An 8,625-nucleotide genomic window follows, 5' to 3' on the forward strand; every position below is an offset into this window, starting at 1 on the left:
GCTTCTTGTTCTGTCATCTGCTACCACTGAGAACAGCCCAGCTTCATTCTCTCTAGAACCAGCCTTCAGATGGTTAAAGCTGCTATCAAATCCCCCCTCAGTCCTCTCTTCTCCAGACTAAATAAGCCCTGTTCCCTCAGCCTCCCCTCAGAAGTCATGCACCCCAGCCCCCCTCACCATTTTTACTGCCCTCCCCTGGACTCCTTCCAACTTGTCACATACTTTCTATAATGGGGGGCCCAAAACTGGACACACTACTTCAGATGTGGGCTCACCAATGCAGAACAGAGGGAAATAATTACTTCCCATGACCTACTGGCAACCCTCGTATTAATGCAGCCCAGCATACTGTTAGCTGTCTTGGTAACTGTTGCCTCATATCTATCTTATTGTCAACTGTAATCTCCAGGTCCTTTTTTGCAAAGCTGTTGCTTAGCCAGTTGGTCACAAGCCTGATGGGATTCTCCCATTCTAAAGGCAGGGTGTAGGACTTTGCACTTGTCCTTGCTGAACCTCATAAGAATCATTTTGGCCCAATCCTCCAATCTGTCAAGGTCACTCTGAATCCTAGCCCTATGCTCCCATGTATCTACTACTTCACCCAGATTGGTGTCAGCTGTGAACTTGCTTAAGGTGCAATCCATCCCATCTTCCAGATCGTTGATGAAGATATTGAACTAAACTGGCCCCAGGACCAACCCCTGGAGTACTCCACTTGATACCTTTTGCCAGATAGACTTTGAACCATTTATTACTACCCATTGAGCCTGATGATCCAGCTAGCTTTCTCTCCATCTTACAGTCCATTCATCAAACACATACTTCCTCAGCTTGCTTACAAGAATGTTGTCAGAGATTGTATCAAAAGCCTTGCTAAAGTCAAGGCGTCCACTTCTTTTCCTGCATCCACAAAGCCACTTATCTCATCATAGAAGGCAATCAGGTTGGTCAGTTATGACTTGCCCTTGGTGAATTCATGCTGACTGTTCCCAATCACTTTCTGATCTTCCAAGTGCTTAGAAATGGATTCTTTGAGGATCACCTCCATAATTTTTCTGCAGACTGAGGTGAGGCTGACTGGTCTGTATTTCCCTGGATCCTTCTTCTTCCCTTCCTTAAACATAGGGAATATATTTGCCCTTTTTCAATCATCCAGGACCTCCCCTGATCACTACAAGTTTTCAAAGATAATGGCCAGTGGCTCTGCAACAACATTAGCCAACTCCCTCAGGACCCTTGGATGCATTATATCTGGCTCCATGGACTTATACATGTCCAGTTTTTCTAAATAGTCCCTAACCTGTTCTTTCACCACTGAGGGTTCATCTTCTCTCCAAACTGTGCTGCCCAGTGCACTAGTCTGGGAGCTGAATTTGCCTGTGAAGACTGAGATAAAAAAAGGCATTGAGTACTTCAGCCTTTGCCTCACCCTCTGTTACTGGGTTGCTTCTCCCATTCAGTAAGGGACCCAATCTTTCTCTGATCCCCCTCTTGTTGTTAACAGACTTGTAGAAACCCTTCCTGTTACCTTTCACATCCCTTGCTAGCTGCAATTCTAGTTGCACTTTGGCCTTCCTGATTTTATCCCTGCTTGCCTGAACAATATTCTTATACTCCTCCCTGGTCATCTGTCTAAGCTTCCATCTGTAAGCTTCCTTTTTGTGTTTAAGCTTACTGAAGAGCTCTCTACTAAGCCAAGCTGGTCACCTGCCATATTTGCTATTCTTCCTGCAAGTTGGGATGCTTTGTTTCTGTGCCCTCAACAAAGTTTCTTTAAAATATAACCAGCTCTCCTAAGCTGGTTGTTTAGCCCTGATGAACTCCTATGACACATATAACAACATATATGGGGAAATATTAATACAAAATAGATTAATCCATCAGGCCTTAATACAAAAGACATTAATAGAAAAATAGGGCTGTGGAGCAGTGGTTCTCAAGCTTTTGGTACCAGGACCCACTTGTCAACATGGATGGGCAGCGCTGACCCAGTACATAGTTTAAATAGAAAACACACAAGTATTTTAGTCCTAAAATACTTATTATACACTACAAGTAAAAGCAGCTCAACAGTCTTAGTTTTCAAGACAGAAATCAACAACAATAGAAAAACATTAACAACAATGTCAACATGTGGCTCTCTATTACTCCCAAGTGATATTCATCATTGTGCGATTTGCATAATGAAAATTGCTGGTGCCTATCACTCTCGACTCACAGCCCCTGACCCTGCCAGTGCCCATCAGTTCCAACCCAATGGCCCCTGTCACCAGGCCCCAGTCTCCCCAGTGTGTGGGGCAAGGAGGGAGAGCCACAGTGCCCTCACCTCCTCCTGCTGCCACCCACTTATGTTCTGGGCCATGACTGTACCCCACCACCATGGCCCAGCCACCACTGCCACCCCCCTCAGGCCCCCTGTGCTGCCCACCAGCCCACCTATCCTCCGGGGTAGAGCTACAGCCTGAGGGGAGCAGCCACTGGCTGGAGGAGGTGAGGACAGTGGTTCCTCCTCCCTGTCCATTACTCCACATGCTGCTGGTGGCCTGGCTGGTGTGGGGGTCACAGCAGCACCAGCATCACCCCTTCACCCTCCTGCTCCAGGTCCTTCCCACTGGGCTGCAGAGGTGACTCTTGCTTGTGCTAACCCAACCAAGCTGCAGCCCTGTGCCAGCTGTGGGTGCACAAATCTGAGGGGGCACATGCCCCCACATACCCCTCTGATGTGTTGCCTGTGCCCCCCACCCCTCCATTGTGTCATCTATGCCTCCTCCTGTCCCCATAGACTTATCTAGAGGGAGCTGCTCTCGGCACTGCCTGGCTGCCATGTACATGTGTGTGCACACACACACACAGTGCCTCCTGCCTGATTGCCCTCCTCCCAGCCCCAGGCAGTCCCTTGCAGGCTGGAACTCTGTCCACCTGCAAAGGAAAACCTACACTTTCCTACATTTTTCTCTGTTAAAGGAGAAAATCCATGATTTTCTGTGTTTGTCTGTTATCGTCTGTGACCCTTTCATATATTCTTGAGACCCACTTTTTGGTCATGACCCACGAGTTAAGACACACTGCTGTAGAGGATGTTGGGAGGTCAATTACTGCAGCCTCTACTTGAGGCAGAACAGCCCTGTTTAAATCATCCATGTGGCCTTTGTCTAATTTGTATTTAAAAACTTCCAATAATGAAGTTCCCACAATCTCTCTTGATAATCTATCCCAACACTTAACCACTCATATCATTAGAATTTTTTTCCTAATATCCAATCTGGTCTCCCTTCATGCAGTTTAAGCTCATTACTTACCTGCCCCCTGTGAACACTGTCCTTTTTATAACAACATTTTTTGTGTTTGAAGATTGTTATTGATACTTTCTTCTCCTGACTAAATAATTTCAGTTCTTAGAGCTTTCCATGTATGCCATACCTCTTAGATCATTAATTATGGGTCCTGCTCTTTGCTGAACTCTTTTCAGTTTGTCCACACCTTTCTTAAAGTGCAGTGACCTGAACTGGACACAATACTCAGGGGAGGCCTCACCAGTGGAACAATCAGTTCCTGTTATTTTCCTGCCTAACATTTTGTTGCTAATAAAACCCATTATGCCAGCAACTTTCTCTTGCAACAATACCACATTGAATCACATTCAACACCACACTGAATTATATTCTGTTTGTGGCAAATATGTAAATATACCCTAGAATAAAATAGTTGAAAAAACTTATGGGGCCTGCTGGACAATCAAATGAGTACAAGCTCCCTTACACTGTCAAACAGAGCTGGGATATGATATGATCTCAGCATATGTCAGAGTTTAAACCACTACTGTGTGAAGAGTCCTCCGTAGTTTCCTCCCTTACCAGAGCAACAAAAGAACTGGGAGAGATGCTGTGATACAATCTCCCTCCTGGGCTGCTTCAGAGGAGAGGCGGTGCATCAGCTTCTCACCCATTGCTAAGTCCACATAGTATTAATCATGATATTTATATTGCTTGGGCCTTGGGTTTCTTCTCAGGTTTGTTTACATTATGGGAAGAAATCTTACTTTTGTTTATTTTGAAATGGTCCTGTGAAAAGAGTCTTGTAAATCATTTAGAGTCTAGTATAAATTGTCAGACAATTTTTGTTTTAAAAGTGTTGAGAAAGTATTAGATCCGTTTTATTTCCACATAAGGAAAAAGGAGTAGAATATGGCACATGATGCAACAATTCTGGCTCAAGTATTTTACAGACTAATTGTGTACCTCGAGATATAGAGTTCACATTTTATTTTTTTAAAGAAATTTTTTCATTTTTTGAATAAAGCACTGTTTATGTGACTCCCAGAATCTGTAAGCTGCATTTAAAATATTGATGATTTTGTTGCCTGTTAACAAAGATGAGGCATTAGAGACACTGGCTAAGTACAGACATTCAAAAAGCCTGAGGAAAAATCAATTTAAGTTGCACAGTTTTCTGGCAGTGGCGTAGTTTAGATCAGTACTGAACAGAACACACATTTGCCCCTTGGTGGGGGAGAGGGAGGCAAATCTTAGATCAGGTTATTCCATTTTTCAGTCTCTGTGTGCTGAACTACTGTTCTGTTATGTATAGACCCGTTTCCAATACTTATACCGGTAAAAGTGTAAGGTCTGTACCTGGGCACAGTATCTCATCAGTAGATGACAACTGAAAAAGAAAAAAAGATTTAATGTCCAGTCTTGATAGTAGACCAGTGGATCAACAGAGACCCAACTTGAAATAATCTGACTGGCATCTGAAGGGAAAGTAAAAACTAAATTATGTGTTGACTTTCAATTTATTTTAATAAATCTAAAAATGAACAGGCCCAATAAAATTAGGAGTAGCTGGTACCGATGACAATAGGTCCTTATATGCATACTTCCCTGGAATTTCTGGAAATATAGGAAAATCAATTGGAGTCTTATCTTTGATTCCAAATGGCTTTGGAATAAGCCTATAGTTCTTTTAAGATCATGGAAGAACATACACAGTATGAATTTTAAATGTGTTCAGGATTTACTTCAAGATCATGGTATCTCCCCTGCCAGGTAAGAAAGATTTACTTACACTTATTTCAGCAGGAGATGATGGAAACTTTTCCACTGTTTTCTTCAAGAACAGGGTTGGCCAGCACAGTAATTTGAAATTCAGTCCTGCTGGATATGGTCACTCATGGTGAAGTTCGTTAATATGCAGAGACAATAAAAGGCAGTTAATCCCTACATGGAGACCTTAAGTGAGATTTAAGTGGTGACTATAAGAACTGTCCTTGGACTAGGTCAGAATGTATGTCCATCTAGCTAGGTATCTAGTCTCGCACAATGGAAGACAGCGGATGATGATGGAGAGGATGAGCAAACAATGTCCAAAATCTTTTATTACTTGCTCCTCTCCCACTTTACCTTCTAGCAGAGGTTTAACAATGGGCTTTGCTGGTGGCTGGGCTTTGTGGTCCTTTGCACAGGGGCAAGTTTTAACAATACCAATATTAAATTTATAGAAAACAGATTTTCTTAGGCCTCCTCTGCGCATTACAGGTGTCGCACAATTAATTTGTTAATTGTATAATAACCTTAAGGGCAGCTACATGTGTAAAGTACCATTGAAAACTCCAACAATTAGACCTCAAAAATATGAACTAACTTTATAGCTGGTTGCTATAGAGCTTTAATTTGCACATGTAACAGGATCTCCGCTGCAGCTCAGATCCCCGTGCACCATGCCCAATCAAGGTTGGCAATCCTGCAACTAAGGGGACACTCAGCCCCAGCAGCTGCTGACTCTGGGTCCTAGAAGTACTCCACAGCTGCCAAGGCTAGAATCCTGAAGCTGCTGATGCCGTGTCTTGGCAGTGTGCCTTCCAGTGCTGGGACACAGTTGGGTTCTGGCAGCTTCAGGGTACAGATGTGATCTCCCAGCCCTGGGAGTGTGTGGAGCTCCAGGATCTGGGAGATGCAGCTGCTGTGCTCTACCAGCTTCAGGGCTGGAGGAAACCCCTGGGTCTGGGAGATCATAGCAGCCATGGTCTTCCAGCCTTAGGGGTATGTGAAGCCCCTGGGACTGGGGGATAATTTCATGCACTTCCAAAGCTTAGGGATCATGGCAGCTGCATCTCCCAGCCATGGGAGTGCATGGAGCACCCCTGCAGCTAGGAGCCTATCACAGCTGAGGGGGGGTCCCCACTGCAGAAGCTTGCTTTTTTGCTGTGCAGGGGGATTCCAGGATTGGGAACAGAAGCAAATCTATTCATATCAATGCTCTCAGTGGAAGTGGAATATAATATAAAACCAGGAAAAGGCCAGATTCTTACCACTGAAGATCTAGGGTAACTCAGTATGGAAGACATATAGTTATCTATAGGATTGCAATGGTTGGCAGAATCTGCTCCAAAGTGTTTGGATAATCCCTATAAGGCTAATTCCTTCAGTTGTCAGTCTACTATGTTGACCTGTCAGTGTCACATAATAATTAAACTACATCTGGTATTAGTGCATATTTATAATTGCTATAATCCTTATTGCTGACATGTCAATATTTAACTTGCATTAACCTTTCCTTCGAGGCTTGCAAACAGTGCATCTGTGGCTTGTTCAGTGTAATTTTTCATGTCAGTGCCTTGCAAGGCATACAAATTTATAATGTCATTATGTGATGGATACAGACCACTCCCTTGCTTTGTCTAGCAACCCAGACTAATTCTAGAATAACTGAGGGTTTTTTTCAGCTCTGCCCACAAACCACTTTTAGCTACTTTGAGAGTTTATATCCTAAAGGCTGACTCTGAGGAGCTGAGCATAAGGATGCCACTGATATGAATTATAAACAGACACTGTTCCAAAAGATAACATATTATTCTATATCTGTATCATATATTCTCAGTTTGTCAAATATGTTGAAAATACAAACTATCAAATAGTGGGAACTTTGAATATTCAGCATCTGTCAAATCAGGCCTCTATTTTAGGACCCAGTTTTTAAGAACTGTGGGCTACGGGACTGAATAGAAGTAATAGAAATTTCTGAACTAACTCCTGCTTACAAATTTGGCAAATCCAAAAAAATATTCTGTGGAGTTTGCAGACTCTAATATTAAAATTTGCTCATTCATTGATAATCTCACATGCAGAAGTACACACCATCTAATAACAACAACAACAACAAAGCTCTTTATGAAGGTAATTATCATTGTTCCAAGTTTACAGGTTTACAGGAAGATTGTAGAACAGAGAAGTTTACATGCCTAAGAAAAATTACAAGGAGAGCCAGGGATAAAGTTGGGAACAGAATCCAAATCTCTTGACTTTCTGGCCTCCTAGTTTTCCTGCTGGCTCAAAAGCAGCTCCCAAAAGGTAATCTTAGGATCATGGAAAAATAGGGTTGGAAAGGATTTCATGAAGTGATCTAGCTCATCCCTGTGGTTGAGGCAGGATCATTTCTAAGTAAGCCATCCCAGCCAAGTGTCTGTCAAACCTGGCCTTAAAAATTTCCAGGGCTGGAGATTCCACAACTTCTCTAGGTAGCCTATTCCAATGCTTGAGCACCCTCATAGTCAGAAAGTTATTCCTAATCTCCAGCCTAGCTTTCCTTTGCTGCAGCTGAGGCCATTTTTCCTAGTTCTGTTTCCTATAGTCACAGAGAAAAGGCTATCTCTACCGTCTTTATAATCACCCTCCAGGTACTGGAGGACGTTATCTTCCCCCCTTAATCTTCTCTCTTCCAGACTAAACAACCCATGTCCTTTCTTCATAAATCATGCTTCCCAGGCCTCTAATAAGGTTGATGCTCTCCACTTGACTCCCAAACTGTGTACATCTTTCCTGGAGTGTGGGGCCCAAAAAGAGACACAGTACTCTAGGTGAGCTATTACCAATGTTGAATAGAGCAGAAGAATCATTTCCCTTGATTGCAAGTGACCCTCCTGACGATACGACACAGTATGCTTTTTTTTGCAACAAGAACACAATGTTGATTCATAATTATGTTATAGTCTACAGTGCCACCCTTCCCCTCCCCCCTGTGCTTCTCTACATTGCTGCAGCCTAACCAATCACTCCTCTAACCAATTGCTAGGTATTAAGTGTTTTACCCTTTAAGGCTGTTAATTTTGCCATCTTAATACAGAACCTATACATTCTTTATCATGATTCTACTGGAGCAAAATTTTCTAACATGCTAAAAATATATCGGCATTTACAATTTTGCACATAATGGGAACTATATTAATATGCTTATAATATTAATATTTACTATCTGGGTATACCCAGTTGAGCTGAAACATCCAATTCTTATGCTACATACTTAATAAACAAAAATTACAGGTCCTGGTTATGCTACTAATATTTCTTTGTAGGCAGATTAAAATTCTGGATGATTTGTAGAGATTACAGCTGCCTTATTTTCATACTTAAAATTGAACAATCTGATTTATCACTTACCATTGTACTTCCTTGGGCCTTGGCTCTTGATTCCCCTTGGGAGTTACTTACTATGGAATATTTTTCAGAGCCAGTTTTAAAGTACTAGTTGAAGAGTAAATTGGATGCTTACCTTGCTGGGATCCTATGACCCCAGCTGACTTCCTGCCCTTTGGGCAGGGGGCTGGACTCGATGATCTCCCGAGGTCCCTTC

This window comes from Crocodylus porosus, unplaced genomic scaffold (genome assembly GCF_001723895.1).
Source record: "Crocodylus porosus isolate Cpor-Errol unplaced genomic scaffold, CroPor_comp1, whole genome shotgun sequence".
Lineage (NCBI taxonomy): Eukaryota > Metazoa > Chordata > Crocodylia > Crocodylidae > Crocodylus > Crocodylus porosus.